A 22,656-nucleotide genomic window follows, 5' to 3' on the forward strand; every position below is an offset into this window, starting at 1 on the left:
GGAGAGTCTGGCATGGAGGCTGGAGTAAAGAGGGAGGCAGGGGAGCCTGGCACCCTCTGGGCAGGACTGGGGGTTGACTGCAGTCCCCTGAGAGGGCAACCCCACCTACAAGAGAGAAACCTCACGTGGCGCCTGAATAGCCCAGTGGCCTGACCATCACAGACAGTCTGTCGTCTTGAGATGCCACCGTTTTCCCAGGAGTGTTAGAGGCCTCGTGTCAGCAGGTGGAGCCAGCCTGTTTGCCCTTGGCCGCAAGCCTCACTGGATGCCCCCCACCCCTGCCCCCACTAGGCTGGAAAGAGCAGAACTCGCAGCATCAGAACTTCAGCAGCAGAGGCAGCTCCTGTCTGGGCAGGACCGGTCAGGTCGTGTGTGGGAGCTGGGCTGGCTGTCCAGGGGCGCCATCCGGTCCGGCCTGGGCCGCTGGGGCTTCTGAAGTCAGATGGCCAGATGGCCACTGCCTCCCCGGGGTCTGGATCACCAGAAGCTGACTTGCTTCTGGTCCTTTTAGGCTGGGTCTTCACACAACTCCAGGAGCCTTAAGAAAACTTACCCTTCTGGTGGTGAGGGTGAGGGAAGGTACTGCAAACCACTCCTCTCCCCAGAGCCCTTTCCAAGGGCATGACGGGAGAGATAAACATTAAACACCTCTCGCTGGAAAAAAGCAGGTGAAAATGGATTATTTTTATCCAATTGGACTTAAGCATTCACGGCTGAGTAAATTCCAATTTGCCGTAAGACAACTTAGATCAGCCTTTTCTGGGGACACTTTTATGAAAACTAAGCAAAGTGCCAGTACACTTGTCTGAAGACATTGCAGGTAAAAAATCCTGTCAATATTTCAAGTTCCCAGTATGAAATATTGTGAGAAAAGGAAACTTTATCCTGCCAGCTCTATTGCAAATATGAACCAGAGAAGTGGCCTTATTTAAGTGGAAAAGTACCAACGTGGAGAGTTGAATTTTTTCCCCTGAAAGATACAACTTGTGACCTAATTGTGAAAGACTGCATCCTAGAATTATGTTTTTCATATAACTCCTGTTTAAAAAAAAAAACTTAAACTCTTTCCTCATAAATCCTATCTGAAATCCAAGGTAGTGATATCAAGTTAATTGCTTTTTACACAAAACCTGTGATTTTGGCACAGCAAGGTGAAAACCGTGTAGAGACGGGGGTGAGTACTGAACCAGTACTTCATTTTTCTGAAAAACGGAACGCACCAAGCTTGATTATCTGTTTTGGATCTAGAAAGCTGTGAGTAATGAATAGTTAGCCCTCGGTGGATTCGGTCCTCCATAATTTGCCATCGGGACTCGTCTAGTTTTTAATTTCCCTACCACCTGCCCCGCCACGATCCCCTCTTCACACTATTTCCACTGCTGTCCTGTGGACACAGAACCTGTTGGCAGGGTGTCCCTCACACTCTCCTCCTCTTCCTTTTAAAACACATCTGTCTTACGTCCAGTTCTCTTGGGGCTGGTGGTAAGTGTTAAATGTTTTTTGATGGACTAACTAATCAAAATATTAATTGGGATATCATGCTTATGAAAGGTCACACTTCCATGTATAACTCATACCAAGTAATACACATGTATTTTTAAGACAATAGGCCTTTAAGACTTGACCCTTTAAGACAAGACCCTAAAGGCCTTGGATGTGAAGAGCTGAGTCATTGGAAAAGACCCTGATGCTGGGAAGGATTGAAGGCAAAAGCAGAAGGGGTGGCAGAGGATGAGATGGTTGGATGGCATCACTGACTCAATGGGCATGAATTTGAGCAAACTCTGGGAGATAGTGGAGGACAGAGGAGCCTGGTATATGGCAGTCTATGAGTTTGCACAGAGTTGGACAGGACTTAGTGACTAAACAACAACAAATTCTAAAGGCCCATGAGGAACACCAATTGTGTGCGGGAACAGTGTGGGCCTTGTTATCTGTAAGACCTACGGTGACACTCAGGTCATGACTTGTATACAGGCTTGTGTACTTCTTGAGTGGATAGACCGATAAGGTCTATGGAGACAATATAAAGGAGCCGAACTTCCAATAGGGTGGAGGATATTCCATAACTGTAGGAGCACAGAGAGCCTGCTTTCAGTTCAGTTCAGTCATTCAGTCGTGTCCGACTCTTTGCAACCCCATGGACCAGCACACCAGGCTTCCCTGTTCGTCACCAGCTTCCAGAGCCTACTCAAACTCATGTCCATTGAGTCAGTGATGCCATCCAACCGTCTCATCTTCTGTCGGCCCCTTCTCCTCCCACCTTCAATCTTTTGCAACATAAGGGTCTTTTCCAATGAGTCAGTTCTTCGCATCAGGTGGCCAAAGTATTGGAGTTTCAGCTTCAGCATCAGTCCTTCCAATGAATATTCAGAGTTGATTTCCTTTAGGATTGACTGGTTTGATCTCCTTGCAGTGCAAGGGACTCTCAAGAGTCTTCTCCAACACCACAGTTCAAAAGCATCAATTCTTTGGTGATTATCTTTCTTTATGGTCCAACTCTCACATTCATACGTGATTACTGGAAAAACCATAGCTTTGACCAGATGAACATTTGTTGGCAAAGTAATGTCTCTGCTTTTTAATATGCTGTCTAGGTTGGTCATAGCTTTTCTCCCAAGGAGCAAACTTCTTTTAATTTTATGGCTGCAGTCTCCATCTGCAGTGATTTTGGAGCCCAAGAAAATAAAGTCTCTCACTGTTTCCATTGTTTCCCATAACTGTAGGCGCACAGAGAGACTGCTTTACCAGAGCTCTTCTCAGAGTGTATTAGAAGTGAAAGAAAAGGGATATTTCAATAAGCTGCTGGGTGTGGGGACCACCATGGGACCTGCTGGGTGACAGGATTTGATGGTCTGGTCCTCAGCATCCTTTGGTTGGCATGGGGATTAGAGAATCAGGGGGCCAGCTGAGCCCTGGCCCTGGTGAGCTTTTTGTCTTGTTTGTCTTTCAGGAATATTAATGGAAGAGGTCAAAGAAGTTTGAGCCTCTGTCTAGCCCTGCCAGTAAGAGACTGAGAGAAACAAGAGACATGACATGTGAGGATGTCAAATATGTTTTCCTTCCATCTTGCAATCAAAATGCAAGAGAAGGTCGAGCTATTGGATTTAAATAATAGTCAATCACATTGTGAGTGATTTAAGTCAACATTGTCTGATGACAGCAACTGGGGAAAAGTTTTCTGATTCCAATAAAATATCACTCTTCCTTTCTGGCCTTTTCCAAGATAGATTATACTACACGGCAAAATGCCAAGCCCCAGAGTGGGCAAATCTGGTATTCCTTTCTCTTTGTACTTTTTCTCCTCCTTGTTCACCTCTTTTTTCTTTGAAACAACAAAATATTGTGTTCTGGGGAGATTTTGGCCATTTAAAAAATAGTAATTGGGGTGCATGTACAGAGTACTTTATGTTAATTTTGAAGATTTGCATCCAAGGAGGTACATGCTTATCCTTGGCTACTGGCTCCTCCCCAAAGACATGTAAACATTTCCTAGTTTTCCTACAGTAAATAAATACATCCTCATCCTGCTCCTCCTTTGTCTCCATCCCCTCACAGATGGGCCCGATGAATTCCATGAGAGCACGGCTGTCTGTCTTATTTCATATTCAGTGGTTATCCGTATTGAGTGGGTAGTCCAGTGCCTGCGTACGGTGTTCTCATTGAGTATTTGCTGAACGAATAAACTACAGAGCTACTTTGTCTACTCTTCTGTACTCCATTCTGTACATATGGATAAAATTGCATCAAATAGTTATGGCCAGCTCAATAAGCTAAAACACAATGCCTGTATAATTACTGCTCAGATTTGTTGTTTTTGTTCAGTCACTAAGTCATCTCTGACTCTTTGAGACGCCATGGAGTGCAGCACACTAGGCTTCCCTGCCCTTCACTATCTCCCTGAGCTTGCTCTAACTCATGTCCATTGAGTCAGTGATCCCATCCAACCATCTCAGATGATGACATGTAATTTTGTCAGCATCCCAGATAGCCACTTGGCCCTCTTCCCCACCCTCCCTCCCTTCAAACTTCATTACTGTCTTGACTTCTAGCTTTATCTGTGTTTCGACTTTTTGTAAATGAGATCACACAGTATGTGATCTGTCTCTGGTTCTCAATACTAACCATTGTAAGGACAGATGACAATCTCATTTATCCAATGCATCACTGAAGGATACTTGCTTTATTCTAATTTGAGGCTAACTGCTGCTATTACTGTAACCAATTTGTTCATGTCTCTTCATTGCAAAGACTTACAGTTCATAGTAGTATGATTGCTGTACTGTAGAATAGGTATGTTTTCAATTGGAGTAGGGAATTGCACAACTGAAGTAGGGAATTGCAAGCGCTAAGGTCGGAGAAGGCAATGACACCCCACTCCAGTACTCTTGCCTGGAAAATCCCATGGACAGAGGAGCCTGGTGGGCTGCAGTCCATGGGATCGCGAAGAGTCAGACATGACTGAGTGATTTCACTTCCACTTTTCACTTTTATGCATTGGAGAAGGAAATGGCAACCCACTCCAGTGTTCTTGCCTGGAGAATCCCAGGGATGGGGTCGCACAGAGTCGGACACGACTGAAGTGACTTAGCAGTAGCAGCAGTAACAAGGTCAATTTACACTTCCACTAGCACTGTATGAGAGTTTCAGTTGCTCTAAACCATCACAGAAACATGATATCCTGGTATTTTGATTTTTAGCTCTTCTGCTAGCTAGAGTGGCAGTTCATTGTGGGTTTAATTTGCATCTTCCTAATTGTAATTTGGGTTGAACATGGTTTAAATGTGCATGAACCAAAATCACTGTGGAAGGTGACTGCAGCCATGAAGTTAGAAGACACTTACTCCTTGGAAGAAAGTTATGACCAACCTAGACAGCATATTAAAAAGCAGAGACGTTACTTTGCCAACAAAGGTCCATCTTATTCAAAGCTATGGTTTTTCCATTAGTCGTGTATGGATGTGAGAGTTGGACTTTAAAGAAAGCTGAGCGCCAAAGAATTTTGCTTTTGAACTGTGGTGTTGGAGAAGACTCTTGAGAGACCCTTGGACAGCAAGGAGATCCAATCAGTCCATCCTGAAGGAGATCAGTCCTGCATATTCATTGGAAGGACTGATGCTGAAGCTGAAACTCCAATACTTTGGCCACCTGATGCAAATAATTGACTCACTGGAAAGGACCCTGATGCTGGGAAAGATTGAAGGCAGGGGGAGAAGGGGATGACAGAGAATGAGATGGTTGGATGGCATCGCTGACTCAATGGACATGAGTTTGAGTAGGCTCTGGAAGCTGGCGATGAACAGGGAAGCCTGGCATGCTGCAGTCCATGGGATTGCAGAGTCAGACACGACTGAGTGACTGAACTGAACCAAACCATTTTGATGTCTTCTTTGGCAAAGTGTCTGACACTTATTTTTAATTTTTTCTATTATTGATATAACTATACATGAAACACATGAAAGACTAACACTAATTGATTTCAAAACTTACTGCAAAGCTACAGTATTCTTGAAGGTGTGGTACTAAAATAAGATTGACCAAATGATATATAGAACAATGGGATAGAACTGAGAGTCCATAAACAAACTTTCACATTCATGGTCAATTGATTTTTTATGAGTTTATCTAGACCATTCAATGGGGAAACAATAGTCTTTTCAAAAATGGTGTTACAACAACAGGATGTCCACGTGTAAAAGAATAAATTTGGACAGCTACTTGACACTATACACAAACATTTGTTTGAAATGAGTCATAGGCTCAGGATGCAAGAGCTAAAACCAGAAAATTCAGAAGAAATTATAAATTATATTTCAGTAAAGTTGTTATGTAAAATTCATACAACTTGTATAACAAAAGAATATGGTGCATGTGTTTGTGAACTTTTTGAAAAGCAAATCGTTTGTAAACAAAGATGTATATGTGCTGTGTAGCTGGCCGTAGAGAGATTATGTTGCTGAATTCAGCAGGCTAGCAATTGTTCAGCAATGAGTTAGGTGCACTTTAATGTATGTCTGTTTTACTATGTCTTAGCTACAGTTTAGGGCATTGCTTAGGGGATTTGGTTAGGGTGTAATGCATTGTAATTTTCCCATTAAAAATAATTAGAGATAGACTCATCATTAGCGTTTTTCTCATACAGAACTTCTAATTATCAGGGGCACATTATTGCCACTGAGTAGATGATAGATTTTTTCTTGTCCCTCTGCAAGTTTAGAAATATATACTGTTTGAGTATTTTTTCAGTTGTTTCCTCAGAGATTGCAAACTTTACCCTTGAAACTTTGGATATTCTTTAGTGCTTCACCCTCTTATTTGATGATGCAAAGACTTTAGAATGCTTTCTCTCAAAGTCATTGTCTTATAACTTTAATTCCATTGCTTCTTCTGTTTTTGAACATACTTAAACTCCGAGATGTTATTAATAGTCTTCATTATTCAATATTTCTTTATTCTGACTCAGATGTTTACCTTTTTCTTAGTTTTTATTTGTAGTCTTTTCATCATCTTTACCTCTCAACTTAAATAATTTTCTTCTACCAGAAGGCCCTTTAAAATATATCCTGTCTTGTAGATCTGTTAGTAAATATTTATCTTTTAAAATTTGCTGCTGTTTTCTGAGCTATATACTTCAAAGTGGAAAAAATTTATTTTTGAATTACATTTCTAATTTAATTTTTTATTCTTATTTTCAATAATATGAATATATTATTGCATTTTCTTCCATTTTTCTTTGTTCCTGTTATGCAGTGAGTTCCATCTTATTGTTCTTCTTGGAAGGTAATCATTTTTTTTTTTCTGGCCTACTTTAATAATTTTTTGGTGTGCATTTGTAATTTTCTTCAACTTTACTCTGAAATTTGTGACCTTCCACTTATTTGTCTGGCTTGGGAATTCAGGGGCCTTTTCAATTTGTGTCTTCACAGCTTTCAGTAATTTTTGAAAATTATCATCTGTTCTCTCTTCAGGCATTTTTTCTCCTTTGTATTACATCTTCTCTCTTCCTGGACAATTATACATTATGTTAGATATTTTCACTTACCCTCTCCTTTTTTTCTATTTCTTAAATTCTGTGCTTCATTTTGGATTTTTTTTTTCTGTCTCATCTTTTAGTTCACTCACTTTCTATTTATCTGTGTCTATGAGCTTCCCTGGTGTCTCAGATGATAAGGAATCTGCCTGCAATGCAGGAGACCCAGGTTTGATCCCTGGGTCAGTAAGATCCCCTGGAGAAGGGAATGGAAACCCACTCCAGTATTTTTGCCTGGAGAATTTCATGGACAGAGGAGCTTGGTGGGCTAAAGTCCTTGGGGTCGCAAAGAGTTGGACAAGATTGAGTGACTAACACACACACACACACACACACAACCTGCTGACAATACAAACTGCTTAATCAGTTATTGAGTCCTTCTAATTTTCATAACTATAATTTTTATTTTTTCATTTTAAGGTTTCCAGTTTGTTTTTAGTCCTCATTCTTCTGGTTTAGATCTTTAAAGATGCAGGTCTTTTCCTATTATTTGTTTGTTTTTCCTTCATTTTAATTCATGTTGCTTGTCTGACTGCATGTTGTTCATTTTTGATTGAGTGCATTGTATACAGAATTGAATACCCTTAAAGCCTAGAATAATGGTTCCATCCTCCAGAGAGTATTTAATTTAAATTGAATTTTACTTTTGGCAGACATTGGCACTAGATTTTGGCATCATGTTAATCCTGTCTCAGGGTCTGAGATGATTCACTTTGCTATGTATGGATAAAGCTTGTTTTTTTCTTTCCTTTAAGCTGAAGAAGCTCAAGTTGAATGGTTCTATGAAGACCTATAAGATCTTCTAAAACTAACACCCCAAAGGATATCCTCTTCATTATAGGGAACTGGAATGTAAAAGTAGGAAGTCAAGAAACCCCTGGAGTAACAGGCAAATTTGGCCTTGGGGTATGGAATGAAGCAGGGCAAAGGTTAATAGAGTTCTGCCAAGAGAACGCACTGGTCATAGCAAACAGACTCTTCCAACAACACAAGAGAAGACTCTGCACATGGGCGTCACCAGATGGTCAATACTGAAATCAGATTGATTATATTCTTTGCAGCCAAAACTGGAGAAGCTCTATACAGTCAGCAAAAACAAGACCGGGAGCTGACTGTGGCTCAGATCATGAACTCCTTATTACAAAATTCAGACTTAAATTGAGAAAGTAGGGAAAACCCCTAGACCATTCAGGTATGACCTAAATAAAATCCTTTATGATTATACAGTAGACATTGAAGGGATTAAATCTGATAGATAGAGTGCCTGAAGAACTATGGATGGAGATTCATGACACTGTACAGGAGACAGGGATCAACACCATCCCCAAGAAAATAAATGCAAAAAGCAAAATGGCTGTCTAAGGAGGCCTTACAAATAGCTGTGAAAAGAAGAGATGTGAAAAGCAAAGGAAAAAAGGAAAGATATACCCATTTGAATGCAGAGTTCCAAAAAATAGCAAGGAGAGACAAGAAAGCCTTCCTCAGTGATCAGTGCAAAGAAATAGAGGAAAACAATAGAATGACTAGAGATCTCTTCCAGAAAATTAGAAATACCAAGGGAACATGTCACGCAAAAATGGGCTCAATAAACGACAGAAATGGTAGGGATCTAACAGAAGCAGAAGATATTAAGAAGAAGTGGCAAGAATACAGAAGAACAATACAAAAAAGATCTTCACACCCAGATAATCATGATGGGGTGATCACTCACCTAGAGCCAGACATCCTGGAATGTGAAGTCAAGTGGGCCTTAGGAAGCATCACTACAAACAAAACTAGAGGAGGTGATGGAATTCCAGTTGAGCTATTTCAAATCCTGAAAGATGATGCTGTGAAAGTGCCACAATCAATGTGCCAGAAAATATGGAAATCTCAGCAGTGGCCACAGGACTGGAAAAGGTCAGTTTTCATTCCAATCCCAAAGAAAGGCAATGCCAAAGAATGCTCAAACTACCACACAACTACACTCATCTCACGTGCTAGTAAAGTAATGCTCAAAATTCTCCAAGCCAGGCTTCAACAGTGTGTGAACTGTGAATTTCGAGATGTTTATGCTGGATTTAGAGAAGGCAGAGCAATCAGAGATCAAATTGCCAACATCCACTGGATCATCAAAAAAACAAGAGAGTTCCAGAAAAACATGTATTTCTGCTTTATTGACTATGCCAAAGCCTTTGACTCTGTTGATCACAACAAATCTGGAAAAATCTGAAAGAGATGGAAATTCTTAAAGTTGAGGTCAGACCACCTGATCTGCCTCTTGCAAAATCTGTGTTCAGGTCGAGAAGGAACAGTTGGAACTGGACATGGAACTACAACTGGTTCCAAATTGGGAAAGAAGTATGTCAAGGCTGTATATTGTCACCCTGCTTATTTAACTTACATGCAGAGTACATCATGAGAAATGCTGGGCTGGATAAAGCACAGGCTGGAATCAAGATTGCCGGGAGAAATATCAATAACCTCAGATATGCAGATGACACCACCGTTATGGCAGAAAGCGAAGAAGAACTAAAGAGTCTCTTGATGAAAGTGAAAGAGGAGAGTGAAGGTGTTGGCTTAAAGCTCAACATTCAGAAAACTAAGATCATGGCATCTGGCCACATCACTTCATGGCAAATAGATGGGGAAACAGTGACAGACTTTATTTTTTTGTGCTCCAAAATCACTGCAGATGGTGACTGCAGCCATGAAATTAAAAGAAGCTTACTCCTTGGAAGAAAAGTTATGACCAACCTAGAGAGCATATTAAAAAGCAGAGACATTACTTTGCCAACAAAGGTCCGTCTAGTTAAAGCTATTCCATTAGTCATGTATGGATGTGAGAGTTGGACTGTAAAGAAAGTTGAGTGCCAAAGAATTGATGCTTTTGAACTGTGGTGTTGGAGAAGACTCTTGAGAGTCCCTTGGACAACAAGGAGATCCAACCAGTCCATCCTAAAGGAAATCAGTTCTGAATATTCATTGGAAGGACTGATGCTGAAGCTGAAACTCCAATACTTTGGCCACCTGATGCAAAGAGCTGACTCATGGAAAAGACCGTGATGCTGGGAAAAAGTGAGGGCAAAAGGAGAATGGGGGCTGCAGAGAATGGGGTGGTTGGATGGCATCACTGACTCAACGTACATGAGTTTAAGCAAGTTCTGGGAGATAGTGAAGGACAGTGAGCCTGGCATGCATGAGGCTGCAGAGTCAGACATGACTTAACAACTAAACAGCAACAACAACAGAAAAAATTAGTAGGATCTCATTCTGCTATTTGTAGGACCCGAGGTCCATTCTTTCCCCATTGTCCTATTAAGCTGTCAGAAGTACCACTCATGATTTTAGTCTTTTTTCCATACTTTCCAGAATTTGGAAGATGATTAAATGAAATTGCACCACAAATTTTCTTCTCTTGGATCTAACTTCTGAATGTATCACAACCTTATTAGCTCTAATATCGTCCAGCAGACATTTTAGACCATGTCCATGGTTTCTGATTGCTCTCAGGGTTACTTTTAGTTAAAATTTTCTAGCCCACCCTCTATTCATTCTTAAACCCACCCCATTCTGAGTTTTCCCACTATCCCTCCACCAGAACATCCCTGTATAAAGTCACCAACCAACTCCACATTCAATGGATATTTTCAGTCCTTGACTTTCTTGAACATATGAATCATTTGATTCTGTTGTCTTTTCTCCTTCAAAGATGTCCTGTTGATTTCCTTCCTTCCCATCTGATCGTTGGGCTTTGCCGTGGTCTCCTCATCCGCCTGACAGTTATACTCTCTTCCTGAGTGAGGTCATCCAGGCAGTGGCTTCATCAACACCCATGTGTGAATGGTTCTTGAAGGTATGTCTCCAGAAAAGACCTTTTATTGTGAGCTCCAGCCTGCTGCTGAGCCCCACCTAAAACAACTCTACATTGAATGCTTCTTGGCAATCTCAATCTAAATGTGATCAAATCGCCTGTCGCTCCCTAAGCTACACATTCTTAATCCCTTTCAGTTCTGAGTTCCACAGTGTCACCCACTGTCCCAATCCAGTTGACAATTCTTCTAAATATCTCTCAAACACATCTATTCTTTCCTATCTCCTCTACTTCTGTTTTTGGCCAAATCACAAACATCTCGAATCTTCTAAACCCGATGTTCATAATTAATGCTTCAAAAATATTCTCTGCCTGTGTCCAGATTGGTCAGTAATGGGACTCAGTGTATCACAGTGACTCAGGTACCCGGACTGACAGGTTCCATCTTAACATGTGCTTGTATAACTGCAGGAACCAGCAAAGGAGAACATAGCAAACGTCACACTGATTTCGAACGTTCTTGCCTTAGTGACTCAGGATATTGCCATTCCCATCCCACTGGCTAGATGACATCCTAGGACCATACTTAACTCAACAGGGGGAGTATATAATCACCCCAAGGCTGGGTGACTCTGTCAGATTTTGTGTGAGTTCTCTCCCCATCTCCCCTTCTCCCCAACATGGACATAATAATTAGCTCTAATATTCCCTTCTCAGGAAAGCATTTCCTTCTTCCATATATTGGGTTAGTGCTTCTGTTGAATCATCTTTCATCACACTAAACATTACTTGGCTTATGCCACTTGCTCTCACCAGGTTGTAAGATTCATGAGGACAAAGTCTGTGTCTGCCTCATTTGCCTCTGTGTTCCTTGTGTCAAGTTCAGGACATGGCCCTTATAAAGTTCACCAAACAGTGGTTGAGCAGATGAGTGAAGGGTTGCAGGTTGCCCAAGTAAGCACGGTGTGTAATTTAATCTGTAAACAATCAATATCCAGTAGTTAATCACAGGGAGATGGAGACAGCTCCTTTCTGACCAGGAAAAGATTGCCACCAATGCTGATGTAGCAAAGATCTACATTCTAATCCCACTGTGACTACATTGGTCGGTTCGCGTCTTTGAAAAATCTGCATTCACTTATAGAATGGAAATACTTCTTGTGTTAGTTCATAGGGTTATTGTGAGGATAAGTCCAACATACCCTGAAGTTGAAACTCCAATACTTCGGCCACCTGATGCAAAGAGCCAACTCCCTGGAAAAGACACTGATGCTGGGAAAGACTGAGGGCACGTGGAGAAGGGCAGGCAGGAGGAGACAGAGGATGAGATGGTTGGATGGCATCACTGACTCAGTGAACATGAACTTGAGCAAACTCCGCAAGACAGTGAAGGACAGGGAGCCTGGCGTGCTGCAGTTCATGGTTTGCAAAGAGCTGGACATGGCTTGGTGACAACAACAACATTTTTAAGGATAGCGGCTGAAAAAACAGGTGTTTTCAGGAAGTTCTTTCATCATCAATTTCTCCCTTTTCCTTCATTTGTTCTTCTCTATTTCTGTCATTTTCTTCCTCTCTTCCTTCTCTTCACGAGGTTTAAAGCTGATATTTAGGATGCTTTGCTCTGTTGGGCTTCCCTTGTGGCTCAGCTCGTAAAGAACCTACCCGCGTTGTGGGAGACCTGGGTTTGATCCCTGGGTTGGGAAGAGTCCCTGGAGTGGAGAAAGGCTACCCATTCTAGAATTCTGGCCTGGAGAATTCCATGGACTGCGTAGTCCATGGGGTTGCAAAGAGTCGGACACAACTGAGTTACTTTCACTCTCACTTTCCTCTGTTTGAGGTACTGTGGTAGCCTCAATTGTTTGTCTGGTTTTATTCCCATGAGCTTCTTACTATTTCTATCCCATTTTTAACTTCTGTTGAGTGAACAGTGGTTTTTACTTGATAATCCTTTGTTTCTCTGACATTGAGCTGCCACTGTAAATTATTACCTGGAATGGCACATATATCGCTTTTTCCCCCCTGTGGAGCAACAATGCAATTTTGTTTATATTCTGAGATCATAGACCTTCACGTAGGAGTTCTATTTCCTGTCACCAGGAGCCTGGCAGGCTACAGCCCATGGAGTCACACAGAGTCAGAGGACTGAGTGACTAAGCGCATAAGCATTCACAGAGACAGGATGTGCTGTATTCAAATCTTAGCTATGCTTTCCTGTCACCTAATAGCTGTCTTGGATAACTTGTTTTTGCTCAGTTGCTGAGTCTTATCTGACTCTGCGAGCCCACGGACTGCCTCATGCCAGGCTTCCAGATAATTTGGGCCTTGGTTATTTAGGTTACTCTCCAAGTGTTGGTTTCTATTTTTTTTTAAATTGCAGGATAATTGGTTTACAATGTTGTGGTAGTTTCTGCTCTACAACAACATGAATTAGCTACAAGCATATACATCCCTCCCTCTTATGTCTGGCTGCCCCGTGCCACCATTCCACCCCTCTTGGATATCACACAACACCAAGATGAGCTGCCTATTTGTTAAAAATTAGAAATGAAAATAGTCATGTCGTAAAAAAATTTGGTGAAGATTAAATAGCATTGTATGATAGTGCCTAGCATGGAACATTCTATATAGTAAGATTTTAACAAATCATAATTGCTTTTATGTTTATTATATACAGTGTACACTTAAGGAGTTAGGTTGATTGGATGTAACTCATTAATGTGAGTCCAAATGTTAACCTGTTCAGAGTATGACTAATAATAATAGACATGAACTTTTATTGCTTTAGTCTAAACATGATTTGAGAAAAAGGTCTTCTTTGGCATTGTGATTATATTCTAGCTTCAAGCTGTTCTGGAAGAATAAAAAAATTGGTATTGTTAATATGCAATATAAGTAATATAATATTAATTTGTTTATATAATAAGATTATTATAATAGCCAATATTCACTAAGAACCTATATTCCAGACAAAGTTCTAAATAGATAGAGTTCTAAAATGTATTAACAGTTCTTAACAGTATTAACTAATGTAATCCACACAACTATCTGAAAGTGTAGTTCTGTTATGTACCCATTTTTCAGATGAGAGAAGTGAGGCACAGAGTTTCAGTAACCTACCCAAGGTCAAACACTAGCAAAGCATGGTGGCGAGATATTGTTCAAAGCAAGGAGCCTCTGAAATCCAGGATCTGACCCAACATTGTCAATGGTGCGTTCTGAGATAATGGGCTGTTTCATATCCACACTGCCCTGCTTGGTAGCCACTAGCGTATGGTTACTCAGCATTTGAAATGTCACTAGTGCAAGTGAGGGACTCTTCTAATTGAATTTAAGCCTCAATAGACACATGTGGCTGGTAGCTGTTCTACTCATGCAGCTCTAACCTCTATGCTCCACTCCTTCTCCAGTTAAAGTCAGATCATCAAAAGCATTCACAATAAGACTGAGACATCGCATTAAAAATGAGAAAATAAGTACCTTTAGGACAGCTGAGCTGAGATGTTATTTGCAGTTGTGCTTGCTGGAATGCAGCCAAAATTTTTTCAATTCCAGATTCATTTAATAAAATAACTTGAGACCTTAAATCTTGCTCTGACTAATGAAACCCAAAAGCAATAATATAATGCAAATTGACTGCTTTACTACATGGAAAAAGAGAGTTTTGAGTAAAACACAGCATAGGCAGAGTCGAAGGCCAGTGACAGGCCAGGAGAGTGTGCGTGACATGTAACACAGAAGGACCGGTCTGTGCCCACAAGGAGGAGAACAAGAGCCAACAGAAAGATGGGCAAATGCCATGAAAAGAAGGATGACAAATGGTGAAGCAGCATATCCTTAGGTGCCCAGCTTCACTAATAAGAAAATGAAGATTTATATGTATATATTTAGGGCATCAAAAAGGCATGAGTTTGGCCATCAAAAAAACTGCCCAAAGAGTGTTCTGTCTATGTTTTCTCCTAGAATGGAAATCATCAAAAAATCAACAAACATTAAATGCTAGAGAGGGTGTGGAGAAAAAGGAACCCTCTTGCATTGTTGGTGGAAATGAAAACTGATACAACCACTGTGGAGAATATTATGAAGATTTCTTAAGAAACTGGGAATAAAACTATTACATGACTCAGCAGTCCCACTCCTGGGCATATGCCCTGAGAAAATCATAATTCAAAAAGGCACATGCACCCCAGTGTTCCCTGCAGCACTATTTACAGTAGCCAGGACATGCAAGCAGCTGAGATAGACATCGACAGGTGAATGGATAAAGAAGATGTGGTATGTATATGTACAATGGAGTATTACTCAACCACAAAGAGGAGTGAAATCGGGTCATTTATGGTGATGTGGATGAACCTAGTCTGTCATACAGAGTGAAGAAAGTCAGAAAGAGAAAAGCACAGATCATATACTAACACATGCACACACACATATAGCAAATCAAGAAAAATGATACAGATGAACCTATTTGCAGGGCAAGAATAGAGACACAGATTGGAAAACCAACCTGTAGACACAGCAGGGGAAGTGGAGGGTGGGATGAATTGGAAGACTAGCAATGACGCGCACCACCAGGTGTGAAATAGATAGCTGGGGGGAAGTTGCTATGTAATCAGTGCTCTGATGACCTAAAGGGGTTTGATGGGGGGTGGGAGGGAAGCTCAAGAGGGAGGGGACGTGTGTGTACCCATGGCTGATTTATGCTGTTGCAGAGCAGAAGCCAGCACAACATCGTAAAGCAATTATTCTCAAAATAAAAAATGAAAAAAGAACTGCGCAGTGATGGAGACTGTGGCTGTTACACCAATGGCACTTCCAGGGCAAATGGTGGGGGTGGCTTCTCTTCCGGTTCCTAGAACCTAGCCAACTTAGCCTGAGACCCGTGTCCCTGGAGCCGCTGAAGTGTGTGTGGTTCCAGGAGTCAGGCAATGAGGTCTTGAGCGGCTGCTCTCCCATCACCAGCCTTGTGACTCCTACGGTCCTTGCACATCTCTTAACCTCAGTCTCCCCATCTTGCAAGGATCTGTAGAATAGTGATACCCCAACGTGAATGTCAACACTTGCCAAGCCATGTGTCTGGTGGACGGGAACCATCACTGTGGTACTTCATATGCATGAAAACATGGCCAGTGAACTGGTCAACTGCTCTTCTCAGTAGCTCTGATTTTCTGCTTGATTAAAATGTGTTTCCAGGGGATTTTAAAACATGTCAGTTCAGTTCCTTGGACTTAAATGGAAATGTGGCAAATGCCATTTATTATTCATTTGCTCAAGTAACAAATAACCTTTGACTGCTCAAGACACTGGGCTGAGTTCTTGTGGGGTAGTCACAGTAGAATCTGTCTGGATCAGGTGTGGATGAAGTGATTCAACATGGGCTGAAAGGATACAACACAAGGCCTACCATCATAGATGCCAATCAAGAGACCCTCATAATCTCTACTCCATCCTGCCCCCTGATATCTGAAGCTTCCTGTTTTCCAAACCACAGAAATATATGGGAACTGTCCAGTTTATTATCCATACTACTTATAGTATGACTGAAGTGATTTTTTTGGTCTATTCAATGAAAATGTAAACTCAATTTCAAATGTACTTTTGTACAGATTTTAGGGTAAAGCTAAACCTATTTGGACTGAAAAGATTTACCTTTTTATTTTTAATAAAAGACTAGGTTTAGAGCAGAAGAAATTCGAGTTTTCTTTTTTCTCTTTACTAAGATGCACTTATTGTCCTCACAGATGGAGGACAACTATAAATTTACAGTGTGTGTGGGCTTATTGGGTCTAAAAAAGTTGCACCATTATTTATGTCTTACTGTAGGAAAGTCCTTGTCTGGGGCGAAGAGAAACAGCCTCGGGCTGGCAAACCTGGTTGACATAATTATTAGCTAAAAAAAGACTGAGGTTTTCTTCCTGCTAAAGCACAAGTATAAATTTGTTATGGCACACTTCAGTACCTTGGAGTCTCTGAACTTTGTTTATGGTTGTGGAAAAATAGGTATTTATTGCTCTTATTGTCACCAAGCAAGCCAGGCATTTGTCACTTCTCTGGACTCAAGGACTAGGCGTGCACGTGTGTGTGCTCAGTCATGCCTGACTCTTTGCAACCCCGCGGACTGCAGCCCGCCAGGTTCCACTGTCCATGGGATTCTCCAGGCCAGAATACTGGAGTGGGTTGCCAGTTCCTCCTCCAGGGGATCTTCCTGACCCGGGGATCAAACCTGTGTCTCCTGCATTGCAGGAGGATTCTTTACCTACTGAGCCATCTGGGAAGCTTGGTAGCTACAGAAAAGACCACCAGCGTCATTCTTGTCACATTTTTTAAAAGACAAATTCTTTTGATCTTGGATGTGAAAGTGATTTGTGCAAGGCACAGTGATTTATATGAGTCATTCCCACCCCACCCCCCCCACTTATTTCCAAGTAGCAAAGGGAAGAATAAAATGACAACCCAAAGAAAGATGCTGAATAAATGAAGACACTCGTTTTTCCATGATACAGTGCAAAATACCAAGGACACAAAGGTCAATTGATGCAATCAGGTCCCTGCCCTGTAGGAGTTCAGATTCTAAGGCACTCTATTGTGATTCTAGGTTAATGACAGAGACTGGCGGATGCCAACTAGCTGAGCCATTTTGCCTACTCAATGCATCTTCTGTGGTGGACACTCTTCTGTGATACAACATTATTCTACTTAATGCCCAGCCACTCTTGCATGTCCTGCCACATGCTTCTGTCCAACCTTTTTCGTGTCCATTGTCAACTAAAAAATACAGTCACAACCTCAAAGTAGAGAGCTATTTGGTGGAAATGTTTAGGACCCCAAGCCTGGGAGACACTGTCTCAGTAGCTCTGAGAAAACTGCTCCCAGGAGGCGGGAGTGGGAGTCAGGCTATATATAAGTTCGCAACAAAGGGGGCAGACAGTCTGAACATCAAAGCTTATGGTGAGGTAAGGAAAACCAGACTATCAAGTTAAGGAATTTAGCGGTCTATGTATAGGAAGATGCAAGCCTCTGGGCTCACTGAATTCATTCCTTTCAAATGCACTTTGGCTCTCTGGGGCCAAATCCTGTTTCCTTGCTCACCTTCAGGAGTGGCAGATGGAGCAGATGGCTGCTTCTTGCATTCCCCCCGAGATCCTCAGCAGCCACCGTGGGAGGGGGGTGGCATCTGCTGGACTGCGGGCATTGTGTCTGTTTTCAGTTCAGTTCAGTTCAGTCGCTCAGTCGTGTCTGACTCTTTGCGACCCCATGGACTGCAGCACGCCAGGCTTCCCTGTCCATCACCAACTCCCCGAGCTCGCTCAAACTCACGTCCATTGAGTCGGTGATACCATCCAACCTCTGTTGTCCTCTTCTCCTGCCTTCAGTCCTTCCCAACATCAGGGTCTTTTCCAATGAATCAGTTCATTGCATCAGATGGCCAAAGTATTGGAGTTCCAGCTTTAACATCAGTCCTTTCAGTGAAGCTTCATTCACATTTGGAGGCCAGGAATTGGTGACAGCTGTGACATTTTTTTGCCCACTGATGTGACAGGAGATATTTCATTTCACACCATCAGTCAATATTCTGCTCTCCAGGCTTTTGGCCAGCCCGTCAGGCCATTCATCACGGCCCCACCAATCCTGTATCTCCTCCACCTGGCGGTCCCGTCTCTTTATACACAGTGGATGCCCAAGTGCATTGCCCACAGCTCTGCCCAGTGGAGGCATTCCCTCTCCACTGTCTTTCAAGATTGTACTTGAGAGAGGCTGCCGTCAGCAGCCACCTACTCTCAGCTGGCACGTACATGCTGAGTCAGTCTTCCCACAATACCCATCTTGGGATTTTCGTCTCCTTTCTGACTGTTCAGGATAGTCCCTAAGTCCACAGATGAGCTGAGTGTACTGTCTTCTGCAGAAAGCATTCGTGTGCTTGCGGCTGTATTAATACATGAGATCATTGTGGCACATTAGTGAAAAGCATGACTTGGTTATCATCTTTATTTGAAAATGAATGAAGGTTTAGAGAGATGTGTGAAAGAGAGTTAGCCACTCAGTCTTGTCTGACTCTTTGCGACCCCATAGACTGTAGCCTAGCAGGTTCCTCTGTCCATGGGATTCTCAAGGTAAGAATTCTGGAGTGGGTACCCATTTCCTTCTCCAGGGGATCTTCCTGACCCAGGGATGGAACCCAGGGCTCCCGCACCACGGGCAGATTTTTTACCGCCTGAGCCCCCAGGGAAGCCCGAGAGATATGTAGGAGAGCCAAGTGGGCAAGGGGTGGACTGTGGCAGACTCAAAGGTGTCCTGTTGACCAGGCTGGAAAGTGTTTCCTAGAATTCTGTTCGTGGTATATTCTCACTTGTGGTGAGCCACGGGAGGCATTCTTGTGTGAAGTTTGGAGGGTGGTGGTGAAGCGGTGATCATTTTGCTCTTTGCGTTGAGAAGAGCAGGGCAGGCACTATGTGGCACACACGTTTTGAAGCATGTGCACACGCACACACCCACACTCACACACCCACACCCACACACATATGCACACATGCACACACACACACACATGTACACACACGCACGCACACACATATGCACACACACATGCGCACACACACACACACACACACACACACGCACACACCTCGCCGTGTGCCTCCTGGCTCACCTCGTTGGTGTCGGGAGGCAGCCAGGGCGGCAGCTGCGTTTTGGATTCGACCCCACTGAGCTCATCTGCTTCTCTTGACTAACGTCTTAGCTTCCCGTCGCTGCTGTAACAAATTGCTAAAATGCGTGACCAAAAACGGCGTACCTTCGTCATCTCACGGGACGCTCAGGCGGGATTGCTCCTCCTCTGTGTTCCCAGAGCATCTGCTTTCCCTGGGCAATCGCCGTACAGGGCATCAGCCTCACTTGGGATATTTGCTTATCTGTCCTGGTTCCCTGTCCCCCTCTATAAACTCCTTGGTGGTGGGTATGGGTGGGACAAATGTCAGATTCCACACATGGCATTATCAAAGACTGGGGTTTCATCTTTTACAACGAAGCCATTTTTGTAACCCTGTGAGACTATTCCATGCATATAAGCGTGGTGAAGGCAGGTCAGCACTGGGATACAACAGCTCTCCACCTTTGGGAATACAGAAATCACAGTGCAAGCACTTTGAGAAGAGTGTCGCCGCTAATTGGCTCATCTTTTAGAGTAGAAACTGTTGGGTTTGTTGAGAATCACTGACTCCCAATGAAAATGAAACCACTGTTCACTTGGAGCCAAGATGTTGAGTTTAAGAAAAAACTGTAATTGGATTGATTCTTTTGCTGATTCTACCAGCATATCTGAGATACCACGGGACGATATGTCATGTGCTACGTAGGCATGAATCCCACAGGCTCTGTCCCCAGTGCACTCATTTTCTAGTAGGAAAGGCAGACAAGGAAACACACGACTAAAGTAGAATGGGGGGCGTTAGTTGTTTTCATCTTTTCCATCACCTGCAGCCTGTCTGCTTCCAAGTGAGCATTTGCCGCACTGATGTAGGAAGAGAGAATATTCAAACCAGACGTGCATTATTTTGCAAAGAACAAATTGAATTTACAGAACTTCAGCAACTTACATTATACTTTAATTGAATCTGATCTCCAGAGAAAATGTTTTATTTGCACATAATGAATACACATTATTTTTAACTACTCTAAGATCATTGAATTTGTCGATCTCCCCCTCCCCCATTTTAGAAATTTTCAAATCTAGGTAGATACCATTTTTGCATAATATAGTTATCAAAAGAGAAAGTAAGCTTGTCATTTATCTTATTTGCAAATAATATGAATACTGATGACACTTAGGACCATTCAACACACAACAAATGGCATTTCAACTTCAGATACATGTGGCTTTCTGGGTATCAAGGTGCAATAAGAACCAGTAACATTCCTGAGTTCTCTGTGGTGTGTCAGACACTTGAAGAAGACATTTGGACTTAACCTCAGGCCATGTGTCCGTTACCTGTCAGCCAGGTTGTTGTAATGGGGTTCTGCCCTCACCCCATCTCTGCCGACGGAGCTCATGCAGCCATCTGGCCAAAGGGAATGAATTTTTGGTGTTCATGAGATGGATTGCTGGATCTTGGACACCTGTTCCATTGAAGTTATAATTTACCTTTGGGAGAGAAAACGTTTTCTGACAATCTTTTCTGCAGAGTTTCCGTGTTACATGGCCTTGGGCTTATCCATCTCTTCGGGGTGTGATAAACTAGAACTCTTTCTCTGGATATCTGCACTCACATTTGCTGCCCCCACACAGCATAAGGAAGCTTTGTGCTGTGCCAGAGGACTCTCTCCAGGTGTTCTAACACCTGGAAAAAGTTGGCTGCTTCAGCAAAGCACGCAGTCTTTTCAGTTGGGGGGGAGAGGACGGGGCTCGAGAGGGGAAAGAGCCTTCCCACTGCCTCCCACAAGATTACTTCCTGAGAAATGATGGCAGGAGTGATAGTGACTAAATGTAAAAAAAACAGCTAATGTATCTGTTAACCCCATACCCCGAATTTGTCCCTCCTTCTTCACAAACTATGTATAAAATAAATAAGCAACAAAGATACACTGACTAGCATGGGAAATTATAGCCATTTTTAATACTTTGAATGGAATATGATCTGGAAAAATATTGACTCACTATGCTGTCCACCTGAAACTAATATCATGATAAATTACTGTACTTCAACTTTAAAAAGCTGCTAATATATTTCTCCCAGGTGAACACGGCATTTTAGCAAAGCATGAGAAAGCAATTACATTTTGGAAGAGACGTGCACTCTGACAAAAGCACTGGGAAGTAAACATATGGAAACGTTTCCTTCATTGCAATTGGAGCCATATGATGGCATTGCCGAAGCTATTGTCCTCTTTAAAATTATCCATGTCCATACACTTAAAAGTTGTAAACGATTTCTGTCATTTAATAATATTCTAAATGACGACTTTCAGTGGGTTTTAAACCTATTTAACACATAAAAACAGTGCGCCTTCTAAGAGGAACCACCTACATGTTGGTGGGAATGTAAATCACTGCAGTAACTATGGAGAACAGTGTGAAAACGCCTCACAAAACTGAAAATAGAGCTACCATATGATCCAGCAATCCCTCTCCTGGGCATGTATCAGGAATAAACAATAATTTGAAAAGATACACGCACCCCAATATTCATTGCAGCACTATTTACAATCACCAAGACATGGAGGCAATAAATGTCCACTGACAGAGGAGTGGAGAAAGAAGATGTGATATTTAAACAATGGATTATTACTCAGCCATTAAAAATCATGCGATAACATCATTTGCAGCAACGTGGATGAACTGAGAGATTGTCATACCAAGTAAGTAAGTCAGAGAAAGAGAAAGCAAGTATGATATCATTTATATGTGGAATTTAAAAGAAATGACACAAATAAACTTATTTGCAAGTAAAAAACAGACACAGATTTGTAGAGAACAGACTGATGGTTAGAAGAGGGAAAGGGTGGGGGGAGGGATAGTTAGCGAGTCTGGGATTGCCATGTACACTTCCACATTTAGAATGGATAACCAACAAGGACCTACTGAATAGTTCAGGGAACCCTGATCAATATTATGTAACAAGACACAGGGAAAAGAATTTGAAAAGGAAAAGAATTTGAAAAAAAAAGATATGTATATGTATCGAATCACTTTGCAGTACACCTGAGACTATCACAGCATTGTTCATCACTATTCTCCAATATAAAGTGAAAAATTTTAAAAGTCATGTGAATTTTTAAGATAGAAGAAGAAACTTCAAAGTCACTGAGAGATGAGTTAAAAGCCAGCCACAAAAAGGGTGCATAT

At 42.1% G+C, this 22,656-nt stretch overlaps 1 protein-coding gene across 1 annotated transcript in view; it reads right to left on the reverse strand.

Moving 5' to 3' along the window:
- Positions 1 to 18,549, reverse strand: part of LOC110143170 (odorant-binding protein-like) — a 51,354-nt gene extending 32,805 nt beyond the window's left edge. Inside the window, exon 1 of the mRNA XM_070476463.1 lies at positions 17,907 to 18,549. The gene's annotated coding sequence lies outside the window, so the exon portion shown is untranslated. The remainder of the gene's footprint in view (positions 1 to 17,906) is intronic.
- Between the last annotated feature and the right edge of the window lie 4,107 nt (positions 18,550 to 22,656).

Source organism: Odocoileus virginianus, chromosome 14 (genome assembly GCF_023699985.2).
Source record: "Odocoileus virginianus isolate 20LAN1187 ecotype Illinois chromosome 14, Ovbor_1.2, whole genome shotgun sequence".
Taxonomy (NCBI): Eukaryota; Metazoa; Chordata; class Mammalia; order Artiodactyla; family Cervidae; genus Odocoileus; species Odocoileus virginianus.